The sequence below is a fragment of the Leopardus geoffroyi genome, chromosome X (assembly GCF_018350155.1).
Source record: "Leopardus geoffroyi isolate Oge1 chromosome X, O.geoffroyi_Oge1_pat1.0, whole genome shotgun sequence".
Classification (NCBI taxonomy): domain Eukaryota; kingdom Metazoa; phylum Chordata; class Mammalia; order Carnivora; family Felidae; genus Leopardus; species Leopardus geoffroyi.
In genome coordinates this window covers 97,618,491-97,642,433 of record NC_059343.1, presented here as the reverse complement: position 1 = coordinate 97,642,433, position 23,943 = coordinate 97,618,491, and the positions used below count along the sequence as shown (strand labels likewise).

General features: G+C 41.7%; 1 long non-coding RNA gene across 1 annotated transcript in view; it reads left to right on the top strand.

Moving 5' to 3' along the window:
• LOC123594971 overlaps positions 1 to 23,019 on the top strand; it is a 146,377-nt gene extending 123,358 nt beyond the window's left edge. The window contains exons 4-5 of the long non-coding RNA XR_006710965.1: positions 16,108 to 16,360; positions 22,559 to 23,019. This is a non-coding gene — a long non-coding RNA (uncharacterized LOC123594971). The remainder of the gene's footprint in view (positions 1 to 16,107; positions 16,361 to 22,558) is intronic.
• Positions 23,020 to 23,943: the final 924 nt, after the last annotated feature.

Below are 23,943 nucleotides of genomic sequence, written 5' to 3'. Positions count from 1 at the left end.
TTACTATATCTCAAAGTTTTAAAAGTGGGGTATTAAAGAGAGTTTAAATTAATTTTATACTGGATCGGTAGGCAATTGTGCCAGTCTCTTTTTATTCAATAAATTGCCTCTTTCCTATTGAATTCAATTACCAGCTTTGTCATATATCAAAGGCCCACATAAACTCATCTCTATTTCTACACTTCGTTTTGTTTCACTGATCTATTAGTCTATTCTTATGCTAACATCATACTATTTTGTTTATAAAGGGCTTCATGATACATTTAAAATCTTTTAAAGCAGATATCGCATAGGGGCACCTGCCTGGCTTGGTTGGTGGAGCATGTGACTCTTGATCTCTGTGTCATGAGTTTGAGCCCCATGTTGGCACGGAGCCTACTTGAAAAAAAAAAAGTAGATATTGCAGATATTGTTTTTATTTTCTATAACTTTATTAGGTATTCTGAGACATTTATTTTTCCACCTAAGCATTAAGATCATGTACTCTGTTTATAAAATAAAGGAAACAAAAATTATGGGACCCTAATTGTAATTGCATTAAATTTATATATTCATTAAAAAATTTTCTTTTAATGTTTATTCATTTTTGATAGAGACAGAGCATGAGTGGGGGAGGGGCAGAGAGAGATTGAGGGAGACCAGAATCCAAAGCAGACTCCAGGCTCCGAGCTGTCAGCACAGAGCCTGACACAGGGCTCGAACTCACGGATGGTGAGATCATGACCTGACCTGAAGTCGGACACTTAACCGACTGAGCCACCCAGGCGCCCCATATAGTCATTTTGAAGAATTAAAATCATTTTTATTTTAGTTAGGTTTCCCATCCAAAAACGTTGTATGTGTTTTCATTTATTCAAGAAAACTAACTTCAATAGGGCTTACATTATAGCCAACTTTATAAGCCAAGAGTCAGCATAAAAGACCTAGCTATTGAAAAAAATGGAGTCAGAAGTGGTCATTATTTGCTGACACTTTGATTTCTCTTTGTAAACTGTAAAAGATTAAACTGAAAGTTAAGCAACACTAATTATAGATATTAGAAATGTAGTAAATACAAACTAAGCACAGGTAGCCATCATTCCCACTGTCAAAATAGTTGCTAGACGGGCACGAAAAAAAAATCTACCAAATGATCAAATTTCACTCTCTGAATTGAAAAGCTTCTATAGGGGCGCCTGGGTGGCTCAGTCGGTTGAGTGCCCGACTTTGGCTCAGGTCATGATCTCACGGTTCGTGAGTTCGAGCCCCGCGTCAGGCTCTGTGCTGACAGCTCAGAGCCTGGAGCCTGCTTCGGATTCTGCGTCTCCCTCTCTCTCTGCCCCTTCCCCGCTCATGCTCTGTCTCTGTCTCTCAAAAATGAATAAACATTAAAAAAAATTATAAAAACAAAAAAAAAAACAAAAAAAAAAAACCCAAAAACCTTCTATAATGGACCCATATGTGCATATCACCAAAACAATTTACGACTAGGTTTTTTTCATTTTGCTAAAGATCATTTGTAGCAATTACATATCTTTAACATATTATTTTACTCTTTATTTACATTAAAGGATGTGGTTGTTGCAGCATAGAAGGAAAATAATTCATCTGATGCTGTATGGTGTCACGACATATTGCATGCAAACACCCACTAATGAGGTCATTAAGGGTTAAGTTGTTAAGTAATTACTGTTTTAAATTGTTTTTTAATGTCTATTTATTTTTGAGAGAGAGAGAGAGTATGAGCAGGGGAGGGGCAAAGAGAGAGGGAGACACAGAATGTGAAGCAGGCTCCAGGCTCTGAGCTGTCAGCACAGAGTCCAACATGGGGCTCAAACCAACCAACCGCGAGATCATGACCTGAGCCAAAGTCGGACGCTTACCCCACTGAGCCAGCCAGGCGCCCCAAGTAATTACTGTGTTAAATGCTTAATATTATGTTGAAATCTTTGGTGGGTGGTTGCATAGGTATCTAAGAGTGCTTTAGTGATAGTTGAGGAAATTCATTGGTATTGAGAGGCCTGGGAACACACTATTTTCTTTTGAAACAATGGACTGGAGGCTCCTGCTTTAAAAAAAAAATTAACGTTTATTCATTTTTTGAGAGACAGAGCGCCAGCAGGGGAGGGGCAGAGAGAGAGGGAGACACAGAATCCGAAGCAGGCTCCAGGCTCTGAACTGTCAGCACAGAGCCCGATGCGGGGCTCAAACTCACAAACTGTTATATCATGACCTGAGCTGAAGTCGGCTGCTTAACCGACTATGGAGGCTCCTGCTTTCAGAAAATTTGTCAGTCAACATGTTTTTTACGCATTGAATAGATTTTGATGATGAGTGGTACCTGTGCCCCACAAACAGTAGATTTCCTCTGCTATACCAGTGAAAAACAAATTCGGGATAAAATGGGAAAAGATACACCCACAATGGCCACTGTGGTTTGGGGAGCCAGAGGACAATTTGACCCTACCTAGCGTTAGGCAGTGTCTGTGATGGCTCCCAATGATCCCGGCTTCCAGGTATTCGTGCCCTGATGTAACCTACCATTCGTCGCATGGAGCTCAGCCTACTTGACTTGGTTCTAATGACCCGCATCTCACAAAAGTGATGGATGTCACTTTTGAGATGAAGTCACAAAAAGACCGTGACTTTCTTCTTGCCTCTTTTCCTCTCTGATCTCTCACTCTGGGGGAAGCCAGCTGCCATCTTTTTAGTATGGAGAGGTCCTTGAGGCAAGGGACCAACAGCTAAGAAGGATTTGAAGCCTTGCCATTAGCTTGTGAGTGAGCTTAGAATTGGATCCTGCCCAAATCAAGCCTTGGGGTGACTGCGGCCTGCCGGACCCCTTGATCACAGCCATGCTAGAGAGTTGAGACAGAGGCGTCGGCTAACCACCAGATTTCTGGTGCACGGGAACTGGGAGATAATAAATGTTTGTTATTTTAGGGGGTGATTTGTTGTGCAGCAATAGATGAATAATGTACAGCATCAGAATGTAAGGGCTGTGAAGAGAGGCCCCAAGAATATCCGGTTCCCCCCTGTATCTCTGTAGCACGTAGCATGGAGCATTGTGCAAAGTAGGCTTTCAGTAAATATTAGTTGAATGAATGAATGAATGAATGAATGAATGAATGAAAAGGCCAAGAGAATTGTCCTTTTCCCAATTCTGTCACATTTTTGTCATCTGGGCCCCAAAGCAGCTCTAGGCGTAGAATCATAAAATCTCTTCTGGAAAGAGTTGCAATGTGCCTGTGATGCTCCTTTAAACACAAGACCTAAACTGAGTCCAGAGAACCAGGCCAGGAACAAACTGACACTGTGCCACCACTCCCTCTTGCGCCAGAGACCTATTTTCTCCCAAAGTATGCTGGTCTATGGAGATTCAGCTCTGCTTTCCATAAAGGGTACCTTTTTAATTTATTTTTTATTTTTACGTCATCTCTACACCCAACGTGGGGCTTGAACTCACAACCCCGAGGTCAAGAGTCACATGTTATACTGACTGAGCCAGCGAGGCAGCCCATAGAGGGTAGCTTTAACATTATCACCCTAAATGTGGAGACTGAATTCCCATTTTCATTTCAGAAGAGAGCCTTTGTTTAGCATTTGGGTGTTTTTCTTCTCAGAACAAAGGAAGAGCCCGCTTTAAAGGAGCATTGGTAACTCCGCCAACTACTAGAAAGAAATTGCTTTTAGTGTGAAAATGACATTGTGTTGTTGCCGGTTTTCTCCCTTCTCAGCTTTATCCACTGAGGTTAAGAAAGTATCTTAGGGGTTTAGACTTTCCCATGGGCCCCTTTGGAATGCCGTAGCCCATAGATCCCATGCTACTTACCAATCTACTGCCCTGGCTCAGTTTCTCCCCTGGATTTGTAACATTATAGCAGAAAGCCTTTTTTGCTTGTAAAGCCCGGGGAGAGGAGAGGTACATTGAGAGTGCCAAAGATTAAAAAAAAACAAAACAACAACGGATATTAAAAATAGAGGCTGGTTCATGTTACCAGATCTGGCTGCAGATCATCTGGAAAAGACTATTAAAATTTTAAGTGGTCATATTTTCTCCTGTGAAAATGAAGCTCCAATAAAACAACCCAGTGAATTGTTTCTTAACGCTTTTCTTTGGCTCTCTGTGAATAGTGAAAACAACCTGAATAGTTCCAACCCATTTTATTTATTAGCTACATAGATAGTATTGTAGCTTAAACTTGTTCTTAGCTGAAAAAAATTGTACTTCTCTGTTCTAACTTCACACAGAAATATGATTTTTTTCCCCTCGAGATAAATGTTGTGGATATGAGCGTTTCAGGGTGGTTTGCATCAAAATTCAGAACTTAATTCAATAAACTTTTTTTTTCTTAATGTTTATTCACTTTTAAGAGATGGAGAGAGACAGAGCGTGAGTGGGGGAGAGAGAGAGGGAGACTCAGAATCCGAAGCAGGCTCCAGGCCCCGAGCCATCAGCACAGAGCCCGATGCGGAGCCCCAACCCACGAGCTGCGAGATCATGACCTGAGTCGGATGCTTAACGGACTGAGCCACCCAGGCACCCCAATAATCTTTCTTTAATGTTTATTTATTTATGTTGAGAGACGCAGAGAGAGCACAAGTAGGGGAGGGGCAGAGAGAGGGAGAGAGAATGTCAAGCAGGTCCCCCTGGCTGTCAGTGCGTAGCTCAGTCCCACACACTGTGAGATCATGAGCTGAGCTGAAATCAAGAGTCGAATGTTCAACTGACCGAGCCACCCAGGCGCCCCAAGTCAATGAAGTTTTATAGAGTCTACTATGTGCACATATTTCCTGTCCTCAAGGGGTTTATAATCTAAGAGTTAGAAGAAATATGATGATAATGGCGTCTTTTACTGAGTGGTCAGCAGTGCCCAACACCCGTTCCCCAGATGACTTCCTTTCGTCTCCCCTGGAACCTATTTAGCAGCAGTACTATTATCTTAATTTGATCTTATTTGTAAAGTTTATTTTTTTTTAAAGTTTATTTATTTATTTTGAGAGAGACAGAGTGTGAGTTGCGGAGGGGCAGAGAGAGAGGGAGAGAGAGAATCCCAAGCAGGCTCCGCGCTGCCAGTGCAGAACCCGATGTGGGGCTCGAACCCACAAAACTGCGAGATCATGACCTGAGCCGAAACCAAGAGTCGGACGCCTAACCGACTGAGCCACCCAGGCGCCCCTAAAGTTTATTTATTTTTTTAGTAATCTCTACACCCAGCGTGGGCCTCGAACTCACGACACTCCGAGCTCAAGAGTCACACGCTCCACCGACTGAGCCAGCCAGGTGCCCCATCTTAATTTTACAGATAAAGTAAAGTGAGTCCTACAGAGGCCAAATAATTCCGGGGATAAAGCCCAGGTCTGTCTGCTGACATTCTTAACTGACAAAGAACTATAACACACAGTTTATTAAGGTGACTCTGGTATGAAAACCTGCTGGGTAGCCTCCAAGAAACCGAAGCCTGTGGGTCCCTTGCGGTGGGAGAATAGAAAGTTGGGTTGCAGAGCTGACACTCAAAGGCATTGATGGAAGGGCATCGCCAGGTGTGGAGCCCGAGGCTGAGTTTTCCTCATGGGTGGAAACTTCACCTGGCCTGCATACGGCGAGGACTGACAGATTGAAAGCTCTCTTTTGATGCTGTGGGAGATAGTGAATGATTGTTTTAAGTCCCTAGTGATTTAGCTGACTGATCCCACTAACAAGACAAGACAGAATGTGGTAAGTGGCATAAGAGAGATTTATCTAAAATGCCATTGGGTTTCAGATTAAAAAAAAAAAAAAATGAAATCTTGTAGTTCCAGAACGCTTCCCCTGTGCCAAGCACTATGCTAAGTGCCTTACGTGCATCATCTCACTCTGCCCTCACCACGCTTACCTTGTTGAAGGGGGAAATTTCTCAGGCCCATGGATAACTCTTGAGTTCAGCCTCTTGTCTAAAGCCACACAGCTAGTGAGCGGTGGAGCTAGATTCAAATCTAGATCTGTCTGGTTGACCTCAGAGTTTCTAGCGGGTGACTTAGGACAGTCTTTATGAAGTAGGTGGCATTTGCGATGGACCCTAAAGGGTGGGTAGCTAGCCACAGGCAGAGGTCATTCTAAGCAAGAGCGCAGAGCTTGAGCAAAGGCTTGTACGAGGTAGGGGGTGAAGTCAAGGGCAGGAACAGCAAGGAGTGTAGTTTGCCTGGGGCTTCTGGTATTCAAAGAGCTAGGGGGGAAGAGAAGACTGAAGAGAGCTGTTAGATCCACATTTGGGTGGTCTCTGAATTCCAAACTGAAGAATTTGTACTATATGTTTACTAGCGTTGCTAGAACAAACTGGACGGCTTGAACAGAAATGTATTGTCTCACGGTCCTGGAGGCCAGGAGTCCAAGATCAAGGTGTTGGCAGAGCCCTTTCCTTCTGAGGGCTGTGGAAGAAGGATGTGTACCAGTTCTGTCTCCTTGGCTTGTAGATCTTCTCCTACCCCCGTCTTCACATTGTCTTCCCTCTGTGTTTGTGTCCAAACTTCCTTTTCTTATAGGGTCACCAGTCAGTTTGGATTAGGACCCACCCTAAAGACCTAATTTTAACTCGATTACTTCTATAAAGACCCTCTCTCCAAATAAGGCCGCATTCTGAGGTACCAGGAGTTAGGACTTCGACATACACATTTTCGGGGGATCACACAATGCAAACTGTAACGCTAGCCAGGAGATGGTTGTTTAATGTCAGATGTTCAAATCAGGTACATAAAATCGTGCAATGTAAATCACACGAAATAAAAAGGGTAATAAATCTCATAGGCTTTGGTATAATGACAAGCAAAAGAAAACCTTTCTATTTAAAACAAGAACTGACTGCAGAGATTTTTTGCATCAAGAAAAGAGGCATTATTCATGTCCAGGGAGATGAATCTGTGTTTAGAAAAATGTCTTGGGGTGCCTGGCTGGCTCAGTCGGTGGAGCACGTGACTCTTGATCTCAGGGTTGTGAGTTCGACTTTTGATCTTGGGGCTGTGAGTTCAAGCCCCACGCTGGGTGTAGAGATTACTGAAAAATAAAATATTAAAATATTTAACAAAGAAAAGAAAAGGAAAATGTCTCCTTAATGGCCTATTTGAGTTTCAGTGGCATTGTTAGAAAGGGGAGAATGAAACAAAGAATTGAATTTCTCATTATACTAAAGGTTGACTTTGAAGAAATGGGGTCAGGTGGAGATGATGTAAGAAGAAAGGAAGGTGAGAATAATGAGTGGGGGAAGAGAAAGGAGAAGGAAAACATGACCGGCAACTCGAGGATAATTCGGGATAGCGGCAGTGGTTGGGGGTGTATACTATTCCATTTAAAATTGTTTATTATATTGCGAGGCATGTGATACCTTCCTTTCAAAAGGCTTCTGTGCGCAATATCCTGTTGCTAGTGGCGTGTCAGGGGATTAGTGGAAAAGGAGCTGCATTTTATGGCTAGGTAGGTCTATACGGGGTAGAGAAGAGAATGACTACAGAAAGCAAGATATTTCTGAGATCATGAGCTTAGTGGAAAGAAGAAATTGAAGGCTTAGAGTTCTGGAATTAGATCAAGTAGGGATCACTACTTATTAGTGGTGTGGCCTTTAGGAAATCAACTAACCTCCTAAGCCTCAATGTCCTCATCTTGAAAGTGGGGACAAAAACCAGAAGCTAGCTCATAAAGCTGCTGTGTGTAATAACTAAATGACAAAATGGTTGTAAAATGTTTCGAGCCACCGCAGACGCATAATTACGTGCATGATAAATATTAGCTGTGGGGGACTACCTGCAGTTTGTGGCGTGGGGACTCAAAACACTTTTTTTTCTAACTATTGAAAGGAATGGGGAGGCCAGAAGGAGGGGGGTCTTGGGAACACCCAGGCTGGAAACATCTGGGTGGCTCTGGGGAGTAAGGCTAGGTCTGTAGGAGTGGAGGACCCGTAGGAAGAACGAAATTAACACAGTTCCTGGAAGACAACCCAGGACAAAATGGCTCTTGAAATTAATTCAATCAATAACGAGCACTCCTCTTCTCACTCTTGCTCTTTCTTTCTGTCTCATAGTTTGGCTCTGTTTTCAGCAATTGTGCTACTGAATGAGTGCCTACATCCATTCCATTTTTATGTTTTATAATGATGAATTCTAAGCATGCAGAGAAGCATGGAGGAAAAACATCATGAACATCTATATGCCCACCACCCAATTCTATCAAATCTTAACTTTTTGCCAGATTTTCTTCACTTCTTTTTATTTACTTATAGTTTAGGAGGAAAAAAAAAAAAAAAAAAAAAAAGAGGGCGCCTGGGTGGCTCAGTCGGTTCAGCATCTGACTTCGGCTCAGGTCCTGATCTCACAGTCCCTGAGTTCCGGCCCTGGCGTCGGGCTCTGTGCTGACAGCTCAGAGCCCGGAGCCTGCTTCGGATTCTGTGTCTTCCTCCCTCTCTGCCCCTCCCCCGCTGGCACTCTGTCTCTCTCTCTCTCAGAAATAAATAAACATAAAAAAAAAAAATAGAAATGAGGATGTTCCATATTAAAAAAAAAAGAAAAGAAAAGTGAAAGCAAACCATTATAGATACAGTTGAAACTCCCTGGATATTTCTCCTTCCTTTCTTCCGGTCTGTGAATGCCTCTCTCCGGAATACAATTTTATGGAATACAATGTGAATTATGCCCCTTGGAGGTAGGCAATAGCAGTACCGAATCCAGAATTAGATGTTTATCATTCTTATGTATGCTTTAGTACTTTTAACACCTAGGACCGTATCCATAAACAATATTCTTTTACAGGTTTAAACCTTACTTATGGGACTGCCCTGTATTTAACCTTCTGCAACTTGCTTCTTTAAAAGCCACCACTCGATTATCGAATTCATCATGCCAATACATGGAGCTTCATTCATTAATTTCACTAGTTTAAAATGAAATTCCGTTGTACGAAAATGCCCCAATTTGTCTTTTCTCTGGTTGATGGATGTTTAGGTTTTTTGCTACAATTTTTTGTTGTTGCTATTGTTGCAATGAGCATTCTTGTACATTGTGCAGAGCACAAGAGTTTCTCTAGGGAATATACAGGAGGGGAATTGTGTGCCCTCAACTCTGTCAGATATTGACAAATTGCTCTCCAAAGTAATTGTACTTGTTTAAAATAATTGTACTGGAGGGGTGCCTGGGTGGCTCAGTCGGTTGAGCGTTCAACTTCGGCTCAGGTCATGATCTCACAGTTCGTGGGTTCGAGCCCCGCGTTGGGCTCTGTGCTGACAGCTCAGAGCCTGGAGCCTGCTTCGGATTCTGTGTCTCCCTCTCTCTCTGTCCTTAACCCACTTGCATTCTGTCTCTACCTCTCTCAAAAATAAATAAACATTGAAAAAATATTTTAAATAATTGTACTGGTGTACTTAATCCGCCAGCGGTGTGTGAGTTAATACCGTTTCACACCCTCATCAACAATTGGTATTGTCAGATTTTACATTTGCCACTCTAATAACTAGGAGATATCTTATTCTATTAATTTAGTTATTCTGTGTTTTTAATGTTTTAAATATAATATTGTTGACAAGGTTAAGTATACCTTCATAAATTTATTGACCATTTGGGTTTTCTCCTCTGTGAATTACTTATTCAAGTCCTTTAAGGATTAAATGAAGTAATATGAGTAAAACAATTGGAACGGTGCCCAATACAAAGCACACAATTCAAATACAAAAAATGGGGTGCTGGGGTTTCTGTCGGTCAAGCGTCTGACTCTTGATTTTGGTCAGGTCACAATCTCACTGTCGTGAGATCCAGCCCTTTGTCCGGCTCCAAGCTGAGCATGGAGCCCTCTTGGGACTCTCTCTCTGCCCCACCCCACCTCCCGCTGTCTCTCTCTCTCTCTCTCTCTCTCTCTCTCAAAACAAACATTAAAAAAACCAACAAAGCACACAATACACGTTAGCTATCATTATTTTCCTGTTTTCCTATTCGATTGCTATTGATTGATAGTTACTACCTATTTTTATATAAATCCTTTGTTATGTGAGTTGCAAAAATTTTGTCTGTAGCTTGTATTGTCATTTTTTATAGTGTTTTATACATTTTAGATTTTAATGAGTCAAATTTATCATTTTCCTATATGTTTTTGTAAGTTTTATGTCCTGTTAAAGAAATCTCTACCCAGATTTCATAAAGACAGTCTCTTCTCTTTTCTTTTTTCTTTTTTTTTTTTTATAAAGTTTATTTATTTATTTTGAGAGAGAGCAGGGGAGGGGCAGAGAAAGAGGGAGAGAGAGAGAGGATCCCAAGCAGTCTCCTCATCAGCAGTTCTCAGCCTGATGTGAGGCTCAAACTCAGAAACAGTGAGATCATGACCTAAGCTGAAATCAAGACTCAGGTGCTTAATCGACTGAGCTGCTCAGGTGCCCCTGCTCTCTTTTCTTATACAATTTTTAGGTTTCATTTTTACATTTAGATTAAAAAAATTTTTTTTCCTAAGATTTATTTATTTTTGAGAGAGACACAGAGCATGAGCTGGGGAGGGACAGAGAGAGAGGGAGACACAGAATCCGAAGCAGGCTCCAGGCTCTGAGCTGTTGGCACAGAGACCAATGTGGGGCTCGAACCCACAGGCCATGAGATCGTGACCTAAGCTGAAGTCGGATGCCTAACCGACTGAGCCATCCAGGCGTCCCTACATTTAGATTTTTAAATGTACCTGGAATTTATTTTTGTGTGTGGCATGAGGTAGGAATTGAAGTGGCTTTTTAAATTTTTAAATTTTAATTTTTTTAAATTTTATTTATTTTTGAGAGAGAGAGAGAGAGAGAGAGAGACAGAGCACAAAAGGGGGAGGGGCAGAGAGAGAGGAAGACAGAATCCAAAGCAGGCTCCAGGCTCTGAGCTGTCAGCACAGAACCCGACACAGGGCTCAAACCCACGAACTGTGAGATCGTGACCTAAGCTGAAGTCAGTCACTTAACTGACTGAGCCACCCAGGTGCCCCTTTAACTTTTTTATTTGAGAGAGAGAGAGAGAGAGAGAGAGAGAGCACGTGTGCCAATGGGGGAGAGGGGCAGAGGGAGAGAAAGAATCTCAGGCAGGCTGCATGCTCAGTGTGGAGTCCTACTCGGAGCTCGATCCCGCACCCTGGTATCATGTCCTGAGCTGAAACCAAGAGTTGGATGCTCAACTAACCAAGCCACCCAGGCGCCTTGAAGTGTTTTTGTTGGTTGGTGGGTTGGTTTGTTCCCGGTAGATAACTGGCCACATTTGCTGAATAGGCCATCCTTTCCCCATCGATATGTAATGTCACTTCTGTTGTGGAGGTCTGTTTTGTAGTTTCTATATTTGTTTTTTATTTTATTTTATTTATTATTTTTATTTATTTTATTTTATTGTTGTTTATTTCGTTTTTTTTCTATTTGTTTTGTAGTTTTTCTATTTGGTCATTTTGGGCTATTTGTCCCTGCACCATTACCATACTGTCACGACAACTCTAGTTCTATAGTAAAATCTGTCAACAAAGTTCTTCTGTGTTGCATTTCTTCACACATTTTCTCCCTCATCTTGGCTCTTTGTTCTTCCGTATGAATTTTAGAATCAACTTATAAAATCCCACAAAAATCTTTTTATTCAAAGTTTTCTTTATTTAAGTCATCTCTACACCCAGCGTGGGGCTCGAACTCACAACCCCGAGATCGAGTCATATGCTCTTATGGCTGAGCCAGCCAGGAGCCCCCAGAATCTTTTTTGATTGCAGTGTTGTTGACATACAATATTATATTAGTTCTGGGTGTCCAACATAGTGATCTGATATTTGTGTACATAATGATGTGATTGCTGTGATAAATGTAGTTACCCTCTGTGACCATGCAAAATGTTTACAACATTGTCGATTGTATCTCTGTGCAGTGCATTACATCCCTGTGACTTATTTATTTTATAAATGGAAGATTGTACCTCTTAATCTCCTAAACCTATTTCATGTGCTTCTGCACCCCATCCCCTCTGGCAACCTCCACTTTGTTCTCTGTATTTATGAGTCTGTTTCTGTTTTTTTGTTCTTTAGGTTCTATGTATGGTATTTGTCTTTCTGTGTCTAACTTGTTTCACTTAACATAATACTCTCTAGGACTATCCATGTTGTTGCAAATGGCACGATTTCTTTATTTTTTTATGGCTGAGTAATATTCCATTCTGTATACATACCACATCTTATTTATCCATTCATCTATTGAACTGCTGTTCTTGTTTCCTTTAGGTAAATACCCAGCAGTGGAATTATTGAATTGTATGGTATTTCTATTTTTAATTGTTTTCGGGAACCTCCATACTGTTTTCCACAGTGGCTGCACCAAATTACATTCTCACTAACAGCGCACGAGGCTTCCCTTTTTTTGCCACATCCTTTCCGGTATTTGTTATTACCTATCTTTTTGATACTAACCATTCTGACTAGTGTAAAGTGATATCTCATTGTGGTTTTGATTTGCATTTCCCTGATGTAATGTTGAGCATCTTTTCAAAAAATGCCCATTCAGATCCTGAGTTCATTTTTTAAATGCATTATTTGTTTCTTTGGCATTGGGTTGTATGAGTTCTTTATAAATTTTGGATATTAACCCCTTATCAGATGTATCATTTGCAAATATCTTGTCCCATTCAGCAGGTTGCCTTTTCTTAATTTTTTTTTAATTTTATTTTTTATTTTTAAAAATTTACATCCAAATTAGTCAGCATATAGTGCAACAATGATTTCAGGAGTAGATTCCCTTAGTGCCCCTTACCCATTTAGCCCATCCCCCTCCTACACCCCCTCCAGTAACCCTCAGTTTGTTCTCCGTATTTATGAGTCTCTTCTGTTTTGTCCCCCTCCCTGTTTTCATATTATATTTGTTTCCCTTGCCTTATGTTCATCTGTTTTGTCTCTTAAAGTCCTCCTATGAGTGAAGTCATATGATTTTTGTCTTTCTCTGACTAATTTCACTTAGCATAATAATACCCTCCAGCTCTATCCATGTAGTTGCAAATGGCAAGATTTCATTCTTTTTGATTGCTGAGTAATACTCCATTGTATATATATACCACATCTTCTTTATCCATTCATCCATCGATGGACATCTGGGTTCTTTCCATACTTTGCCTATTGTTGATAGTGCTGCTATAAACATGGGGGTGCATGTGCCCCTTCGAAACAGCACACCTGTATCCCGTGGATAAATGCCTAGTAGTGCAATTGCTGGGTCATAGGGTAGTTCTATTTTAGTTTTTTGAGGGACCTCCATACTGTTTTCCAGAGTGGCTGCACCAGCTTGCATTCCCATTAATTTTTTTTAATGTTTATTTTTGAGACAGAGAGAGAGAGAGAGAGAGAGAGAATGCGTGAGCGAGTAGAGGATGGGCAGAGAGAGAGAGGGAGAGAAAGAGTCCGAAGTAGGCTCTAGGCTCTGAGCTGCCAGCACAGAGCCCAATGTGGGGCTTGAACTCACAAACCATGAGATCATGACCTGAGCCGAAGTCAGACGCTTAGCCGACTGAGTCACCCAGGCGCCCCATCGGGTTGCCTTTTCATTTTGTTGATGGTTTCCTCTGCTGTGCAAAAGCTTTTAGTTTGATTTAGTCCCAATAGTTTAATTTTGCTTTTGTTTCCCTTGCTTGAGGAGAACTATCCAGAAAGACGTTACTAAAGCCAATGTCTAAGAGATAATTGCCTATGATTATATTTAGGGGTTTTATGGTTTCAGGGCTCACATTTAGGTCTTTTTAAATTGTTTTTTAAAGTTTGTATGTATGCGATCTCTTAAGTTTTTTTAAAATGTTTATTTAGTTTTGAGAGAGAGAGGGAGACAGAGGCAGAGAGAGGGAGGCAGAGGATCTGAAGCAGACTCTGTGCTGAGAGCAGAGAGCCCGACGCGGGGCTCAAACTTACGAAACACGAGGGCATGACCTGAGCCGAAGTCTGGCACTTAACTGACTGAGCCACCCAGGCGCCCCTGTATATATGTAATCTCTACACCCAATGTGGGGCTTGATCTCACGACCCCAAGATCAAGAATCGCATGCTCTCCTTGCTGAGCCAGCCAGGTGCCCCACATTTAGGTCTTTAATCCATTTAGAGTTTATTTTTGTGTTGGTATAAGAAAATGGTCCAGTGGTTTCATTCTTTTGCATGTTGCTGTCCAGTTTAACCCAACACCATTTATTAAAGAGACTGTCTTTCCCCCATTTTATATTCCTGCCTCCATTGTCACAGATTAATTGATCATATAAGCACATGGTTACTTTTGGAATCTCGATTCTGTTTCATTGAGCTATGTGTCTATCTTGTGCCAGTGCCATAGTGTTTTGATTACTATAGCTTTGTAGTATAGCTTGATGTCTCGCATTGTGATCCCTCCAGGTTTATTTTTCTTTCTCAAGATTGCTTTGGTATTAGGAGACTTTTGTGGTTCCATACGAATTTTAGGGTTATGTGTTCTAGTTCTGTGAAGAATACAGTTGGTATTTTGATAGGTTTTGCCTTGAATCTGTAGATTGCTTTGGGTAGTATGGACATTTTAACAATATTTTTCCATCCATGAGCATGGTATATGTTTCCCTTTGCTTGTGTCATCTTGCTCTTTCACCAGTGTCTTATAGTTTTAGGAATGCAGTTTTAAGAATTCCTTGGTTAAATTTATTCCTAAGTATTTTATTCCTTTTTTTAAATTTTTTTAACTTTTATTTATTATTGAGAGACAGAGAGAGACAGAGAATGAGCATGGGAGGGGCAGAGAGAGGGGGAAACACAGACTCCGAAGCAGGCTGCAGGCTCTGAGCTGTCAGCACAGAGCCTGACGCAGGGTTCAAACTCACAGAACCGTGATATCATGACCTGAGCCAAAGTCGGACGCTTAACCGACTGAGCCACCCAGGCGCCCCAAACACTATGCTGCTTTAAATTGCAGCTTCACTCCACGAGGCTCAAAGCTCAGTAGACCCCTGATTTAACCATTACTGCATTGTATGGAACATATATTATCAAATCAGAGTGTCCTAGAAATCTGAATATGAATGAGTCTTGGCTGAATACCCTTATTTGGCTTATTTGAAAGGCCTTATAAAATGCGTTGGTGTTCTTGGACCCAATGTAAGTTGTAATGAGTCTAAGAATCTAAAGAGTCATTACCATAGAGCTCCAGAATAAAATAAATCTTTCTGTTGTTGTTGTTATTACTACATTTTGCCTCTATCTTTGATGTGACGCTTTTCAAGTGGAACAGAGACTATTGATGGCATGCAAGCAAATGGAGACTATCATGTTTCAACATCTAAAAATTTCCCAGCTGCTAGTGATTCACATTTATGTCCTAAATAATTCCATATATTGCTTGGAGATTTAGAAGGTTTGGGGGTGGGTGGGGTTGTTTCCCCTGGAGAGATGCTCAGTTTGTATAATAACAGTGTTGGTCTCTAGAATTTTTAGGGGGTTGGCGGGTGTTGTGACTTTCTCTATGGTAGTCAGATTTTGGACATTAGCTGCCTGAAGCAATACTTTTCTTGGCCTTTCTTTTAGAACACAGAAGGGGAATCATTATTTTTTGTTATTTGGAAGTAGATGAAGGAATGATATTTTAAGTCATTTGGGAGGATGCTTAGGGTAAGAATATGTAAACCCTCTTTAGGAGAAGACCTCGAGAAAGTAATTTCAGGTTAGCTTGCATAACCCAGAATCTAAAATGTTATAGTTGTCTGCACAGCTAACCCTCAGATTTACAGAGATCTATTCCCACACTTTTTTAAGTTACATGTTTGGAATTTGGCCTTTGGTTTCCTGCAGAAATAAGGCTATATTTGATTAGGGTTCAAGGTGGGCCTGCAAACACGCCACTTCACCCACAGCGTGACTGAAATATCGTTACGACTGTGATTTTAAACTTTATTTCTTTTAAGCTTTGTAAAGTACATTTAAACATACAAAATCCCTTCAAAAGATACCCAACACTCAGGATCCTAACCAGCCTGGCCCGTATTTGGGAACTCAGCTGGCATGTTGTCCATTGCTTAATCCCCCTCAAAAGCGCTGCTAGAAATTGGCAAGGAAGCCACCGGAAGGAATGATGTTTCCTGTACCTCAAGGTCCAGTAACACTCTGGATGCCTCTGTTTCTACTTTTCTATGTCTCAGGGATCAAGCAGCACCTCTCACCAAGAAGAAGGGAAAGAATGAGGTGGATCGTGGTAGCAGGAGTGCGTAGCATATCTGACGTCAGCTAGCCGCCCAAAGAGCCAGATGGAGCCCTAGCTGGCAGCAACGGGGAGCAGGGAAGCTGGCTTCTTTCAATCAGTCATGCTGTGGAGTGCAGTGAAGACACCTCTCCCAAAGCTGCCGGAGCTGCAAGCCTGCCCCAGCAAGATGAGAGGGAAGTCGGGAAGGCCAGGTAAGTTCATTGAAATAGCAATCGGCTGGCGAAATCCAGACTGGGAAACTATTAGTCAAATAGCCTGGGGGTTTCAACACGTAATTCTAAGGAGAAGAGGAATGGAGGGGGAACTGAAGATTAAAAGAGACGTGAAAGAGGGGCGCCTGGATGGCCCAGTCGGTTAAGCGTCTGGCTCTTGATGTTGGCTCGGGTCATGATCTCACGGTCCGTGTGAGATCGATCCCGGTGTCGGACTCTTCGATGACAGTGTGGAGGCTGCTTGGGATTCTCTCTCTCTCTCTCTCTCTCTCTCTCTCTCTCTCTCTCCCTCTCTCAAAATGAATCAATAAACATTAAAAAAAAAGAGACGTGGAAGACATATGTAATTTTTTAAATGGGCAAGACTAAGGGTGTCTAGGGATGCACATACAGGTGGGAAAACTTATTTAAGAAAAGCAAGCAAGTGATGACTATAAAAGTCTAGACTATAGTTATGTATGAGTAAAGGAGGGGCTTGTGATCTGGCCGCTGCACACATGGAAGGGGTTCCCGGGGTAACTGCAAAGATCTATTTCTTGACCTGATGATGGTTACGAGAGTGTCGCTTTATGTGAATTCATTAAGCCGTGCGTCTGTGTGGTGTTCTTTATCTGTTTTACTTTATAATAAAAAGCATTAAAAAATAGAAGAAGGTCATATCCACGGAATCAAAGCACTGGGCCGACACCTGGGGACTGACCTGGTTGTAGAAGCTTTTAAAAAGCGTTCCCATCAGAGCAGGGGTCGAGTGGAGCAGAGAAGGAAGAGATGGCTGGGGTGGGCCAGCAGTGACAAACAAGGAGAGGACTCAAGGCTTGGAGAGAATGGGAGCACTTGCTAAGTAATTTGCAGGCTGCATCTACTGTTCCTTATTTAGGGAACCGAGATTGAGGGTGCTTGTAATGGTGCTGCCCCAGAAACAAGTGTTTCACATGTTTTTGTTCCATTTCAAAACAAGGATAATGTCACCAACCTGCCCCAGGATGTTATGAATTAGCAAAAATACATGGTCTGATATTTAGTCTAAATTTTAGCAGTATGGGTCAAATTAACACAAGATTTCTAGGTCAAAAAACACCTAATAAGATGGCAAGAAGTTAAAAACAGGCAGCCTGGGGGGCACCAGGGGGCTCAGTCAGTTAAGCATCTGACTCTTGATTTCGGCTCAGGTCATGATCTTTCAGGTTCATGAGTTCGAGCCCTGCGTTGGGCTCCATAACTGAGGGTGTAGCCTGCTTGGGATTTTCTCTCTCCCTCTCTCTGCCCCTCTCCCGCTTGAGCACAGATGCTCTCTCTCTCAAATAAATAAACATTAAAAAAAAAAAAAAGAAAGAAAGAAAGCCTGGGAGCGGGCAAGAAACAGGGTGCAAGTAGGTACTTAGCAATATGGAGTGAGGACCCAGCAGGTGCACTGGAATTCGAGGTCAGGACCCTAATCTTTAGGAATATTTTAAGAATCAAGCAGAGCCCCTGTTTCAGAGCAACTCTGGCAATAGGTACGTTAGTCAGATAGAAAAGTAGTCACAGGGCCTAAAGCAGTCAACCAATAATTGAATGTGGGGTATGAGTCACACACAATGTTCTATCAGGATCAGTGGCCAGGTTGACTGTATGCAGTCATGTGAGTTATGGAACGCGGGCTCCTCAATTTCCCCTTAATGGATAAACAGGAGCTGTTCTAGAGCTGTGGGCTGCCTGAATCTACAGGAGTGGGGTTGGGACAGTCACGTGGCTTCAGCTGTGAGAATTGCTTTGCTCTTTCACTCCTTGAATATAAATCAAACACTTTTCATAACCAGTTTTGTTTTTTTTTTTTTTTGTAGAGATTCGATGAGATTTGGGTTCACTTTTTAAGTTAAGAATCCCTCATGGGTGGTGTCCTTCTTTTTGTTTTGTTTTTTGAGAGAGAGAGAGAAAGAGAGAGAGAGAGAGAGAGAATCTTAAGTAGCCTAGTGTGGAGCCCAACTTGGGGCTCCATCTCACAACATGAGATCATGACCTGAGCCCTAATCAAGAGTTGGACACTCAACCGACTGAGCCAAGCAGGTGCCCCAAGGTGTTCTTGATCCTTCATTGCACCTTTACATCCGGAGGCCTATAATGTCTGGTGTCTTACTTTTTATGATATTAAGATTGATGAGGGGCACCTGGGTGGCTCAGTCGGTTGAGCGTCCAGCTTTGGCTCAGGTCACGATCTCACACTTCATGAGTTCGAGCCCCAAGTCATGCTCTATGCTGACAGCTCAGAGCCTGGAGCCTACTTCGGATTCTGTGTCTCCCTCTCGGTCTGCCCCTCCCCTGCTCACACTCTGTCTCTTTCTCTCATTAATAAATAAACATTAAAAAAAAAAGATTGATGAGTGGGGTTCAGATGGTGTCAGGCTGAATTTTGCATTCTAGCATCTTATTATCCTTTAAGCTGATGATTTTAGCAGTCACTGATGATCACTGCCTAGGTCCACTCTGTCATTAGAAGGAGGAGACTTGATTTTCCAATGCCATCATTTCTTCTGCATTAGCTAGAAGTCTATATAGAAGAAATTTCCCTCATCAACTTTGTGTCTATCTTGAAATGTAGGCAACGTAGGACAACTGTGTGATTTTTGCCTTCTAGATCAATTTTCAGAATGATTTTGGTGTTCAAGGGTGACTAATGTTTTTATCAGCTCATTATGAGTTCAGGGATTTTTATATATTGGATGTGTCTCAATAAATCAGTGATTTTTCACTTTGATACCCCAATTGTCCCTTATTAGACCCCTTTAAAGTTGACTCATGAGGCTTCTTTTTTTTTTAAGTTTATTTATTTTTGACAGAGAGAGAGAGAGAGAGAGAGAGAGAATGAGTGGGGGAGGGGCAGAGAGAAGGAGACACAGAATCTGAAGCAGGCTCCAGGCTCTGAGCTGTCAGCACAGAGCCCGATGCGGGGCTGGAACTCACGGACCGCGAGACCAGGACCTGAGCCGAAGTCAGATGCTGAACCGACTGAGCCACTCAGGTGCTCTGCTTTTTTTCTTCTTCTTTTTTTTTTTTTAACTGTTTATTTACTTTTTTTTTTTTTTATTTACTTTTGAGAGACAGAGCATGAGTGGGGGAGGTACAGAGAGAGAGGGAGACACAGAATCCAAAGCCAGCTCCAGGCTCCCAGCTGTCAGCACAGAGCCCAATGCGGGCTCAAACACACGAACCGTGAGATCATGACCTGAGCCAAAGTCAGACACTTAACCGACTGCGCCACCCAGGTGCCCCGTGAGGCATCTTGGCATAACCATAGTAGTTGTTGAGAGTTTCCTTGCTTTCCTGCACAAGAAGACCTCCCTGGCTCATCTCATACAGGCCCTTGCCCCAGACCTGGAGTCAGAGATTTCTCTAAAGAATCCTATTTTATTTAGTGGGGGATGATCTTCAGTGATTATAATTTGTGTCAGGGAACTGATTGCTATTAGGTGGTCATTGCTTCTCGGACTTTTCAGTGGTCAGGGCGAATAATAACCTTTTTGTTTTGTTTTGTTTTTTAATTTCTTTTTTTCAACGTTTATTTATTTTTGGGACAGAGAGAGACAGAGCATGAACGGGGGAGGGGCAGAGAGAGAGGGAGACACAGAATCGGAAACAGGCTCCAGGCTCTGAGCCATCAGCCCAGAGCCCGACGCGGGGCTCGAACTCACGGACCGCGAGATCGTGACCTGGCTGAAGTCGGACGCTCAACCGACTGCGCCACCCAGGCGCCCCTGTAACCTTTTTGTTTAAAAAAACCCTGAATTTAGGGGCACCTGAGTGGCTCAGTCGGTTAAGTGTTCGACTTTGGCTCAGGTCAAGATCTCAGAGTTCATGAGTTTGAGCCCCCACTTTGGATCCTCTGTCCCCCTCTCTCGCAGCCCCTCCCCAGCTTGATCTCGTGCATGTGCTCTCCCTCCCTCCCTCTCTCTCTCTCTCTCTCTCAAAAATAAATAAACATTAAAAAAAAATTCCTTTGGAGGGGTGTCTGGGTGGCTCAGTCAGTTGAGCAATCTGGCTTTTGATTTTGGCTCGGTTCATGATCTCACGATTCCAGACTTCAAGTCCACATTGGCCTCTCTGTTGTCAGTGCAGAGCCCGCTTCAGATCCTCTGTTTCCTACTTTCCCTGCCCCTCCCCTCTCAAAAATAAATAAACACTGGGGCGCCTGGGTGGCTCAGTTGGTTGAGCCTCCGACTTCGGCTCAGGTCATGATCTCACGGTCTGTGAGTTCGAGCCCTGCATCGGGCTCTGTGCTGGCAGCTCAGAGCCTGGAGCCTGCTTCACATTCTGTGTCTCCCTCTCTCTCTGCCCCTCCCCCATTCATGCTCTGTCTCTCTCTGTCTCAAAAATAAACAAACATTAAAAAAATAAACATAAACAAAAACTCTGAATTTATAGTGATATTTCCAATTTAAATTGAACATGGCAGGGTTTTTGCCTAACTTCAAATTTCTGCATGTATTTCCTTTCTCTTATTTTGAACATCTTGGTTCTTAACAGCATTAACACAGTCGCCTATGATATAACTTCCTATAAAAATAAAAATAACACTATTATCATTAACAAAACTGCTGAATGCAGTTTAGAATGTCTTTGTAGTTCTCTCTGTCCTGAGAATATATCCAATTTGGGATGTACAGTCAAAATTCTGTGTTGTTTTTTTTTTTTAATTTTTTTAACGTTTATTTATTTTTGAGACAGAGAACATGAACAGGGGAAGGGTCAGAGAGAGAGGGAGACACAGAATCCAAAACAGGCTCCAGGCTCCGAGCTGTCAGCACAGAGCCCGACGTGGGGCTCGAACTCACGGACCGTAGATCATGACCTGAGCCAAAGTCAGATGCTTAACCGACTGAGCCACCCAGGCGCCCCCAAAATTCTGTTTTTAAAGTCAAGTTGAAATAATTCTTTTCTCCATATCGTTTTGTCACAAATTTAGTATAAAGGTCAGTCCATTTGTTTCCTTCCATCTGCTTTCTATTTTTAGGGATTTTTTTTTCTTTTTGATTAGTTTTGTTCAAAAGTCAAAGTGTATAACAAAGTATATTTAAAGAAGCCTCAAGATCATGCCTGTCTCCTCCACCCTGTCCCCTTCCTTGCACTATAGATGGAAGCGCCTTTATTAGTTATTGTTTGTTTTTCTGTTGTATCATTTGGAAACTATAAGTAAATGTGGGGGTGCATGTATGTTTCCCTTTAGATTGGGCTACTAAAAAGGTGCCATATTATAAGCATTGTTTTACTCTTGCTTTTTTCCCCCAGTGATAGATCCTGTTGCTATACCATCTCAGTAGAAGTCTTTCTCATTTTTTCATTTGTTTAAATAGCTGAATAATACCCTTTGGTGAATGTAGCGTAGTTTCTCTCAGCAGTTCCCACCTGGTGGACATTTGAGTTGTGTCCAGTGTTTTGCTACTACCAATGATGCTCCGTTAAATGGCCTTGTACATATACCATTTTGGTTTTGTCCGTGTATCTTTGTAATAATCATGGATGTAATTATTATTGTTTCTTAATGTTTATTTATTTTGAGAGAGTGAGCAAGGGAGAGGCAGAGAGAGGGGGAGACAGAGAATCCCAAGCCGGCTCTGCACTGTCAGACGCGGGGCTCGAACTCACCAACCTGGGAGATCCTGAGCTGAGCTGAAACCAAGTCGGACGCTTAACTGACTGAGCCCCGCGGGCGCCCAACACGGATACGATTATTAATGCGAGCTTCAGTTGAGCAAGACTATTTCCATATCCTAGTGGCTGGTCAATAATGAGAGCTCTTTGCTAATCTAGTGTTGATGAATGCTATCACAGGAATAATCCTGAAGATAACGGAAATACACACAAGTCACATGTAACTCACTGTCTCGATTTTCTGCACTTTCAAGTTTGTAGTTTGACTATCCAAGGAGTTTTCAAAATGATACTTACCTTCCCCCTGCAATTAGGGTAGACTGCTGCTATATGACAGAAGTATCTTGGCTTTGTTCTCAAGGTCCAAGCCTAAAAACACGGGCAACTTGGGGAAACTTCTCAGAGCCTGTCTCCTTATCTGTAAATTGAAAGGGATGGGTTGGGTGATTTCTAAATCTCTGTCTCTAACTTCCGTGAGTCTAACTTCTATTAGTCTAAACAATTTCCGAATTGCTTTCAGTTTCCTCTGACTGCCTTTTTGTTTTTTTTAAGTTTATTTTATTTTTAGTAATCTCTACACTGCATGTGAAGCTCGAACTCAGAACCCTAAGATCAAGAGTCATGTGCTCTACCGACCGAGCCAGCTGGGCGCCCCTGACTGCCTCTTTTATTTCCTCTTGGTAAGAGAGAAGAATGAGCTATGGTTTTTTCCTAGGCTGAAGGCATATAATACTTAAGAGTTCTCGCTAACTGGAAAGAAAAACTAGAAAAGAAAAGCCATTTTACATGTTATTCTGACCGAAGAGTGAAAATCCTCATGCTTATCAGTTTTTGTTATTTTGCTTTGTTTTGTTTTATAGCTGCTGGCTAGGTATTACTTGAATCCGTATTTGTTTGACTTGATAATTTATTTACTTATCCAACAAATATTTGTCAAAAGTCTTCTATGTGCCAGGCACCATTTGGTTATTATTGGCTTTGCTGCTTTGGTTGTTTTTTGTTTTTAGCGGTAGCTTGGGCTCTAAATCTGTTTTCCATCTTTCTTTCTTTTTTTTTTTCTTTCTTTCTTTCTTTTCTTTTCTTTCTTTCTTTCTTTTTTTTTTTTTTTTTTTTTGGAGCTTTCAATTATAAATTCAAACAATTCTCAGAACAGAAACTTCTATATAACAAATTTAAGCAATTTTCTTGACTAAACTCTAAACCAGATTGATCATATTACTTAAGTAGGTGGAAGTTATTTACTGAGTCTCATTCATTTTGAGTTAACCGACCAATAAAATTAAAAGCAAAAGAGAGCCTGACTTAGAGTTGACATTTTTTTTTGTTTGGTTTTGCTAAGTTAAGATGTTAAAAAGAGGCAACTGCCACCACGAGATTAAAAAGAAACATTTCAGTTTCTAGAACAGATTAGAAAGAAAATATTCATAAGAAACTTATAATAAGAGAAATTCTTTCAAATTGAATGGAAGTTTAGAGTCACAAAACATTCTCTGTATTATCCTTTCTTTTTCTTTTCATTTTGCCATGGACTTGTATAAACACTGTCAGGAACCAGTCCCAATGTGTGGACTGGTATTTGGGAGTCACCATTTTAGGACGGGAACTTTATTTTATTCTGACTTGTATTCCCATTGTGCTAAGGCTCCAAGAAATAATCATCAAATTCAATTGAAGTCTATCTTTGGAGTTCATGTGTTTTAACAAAAGCCTTATTGTTTTGACTGAGGAGGGGGTGTGTTATGCTGTGAAGGACACTGATGAAGGAAAAATGGCTTTGTACACAGTTAAGTATTTGTAGCCCCGATTTTACAGATGATGAAAGAGACACAGAAAAGTTGAGTGAGTCAAGAAAACGGACAAGAATAGAACAAGACTCTGGACTTTGAGGACCACGTAGCCACTCAACTACACTCAGAAATAAGAACAGATTAACTGGC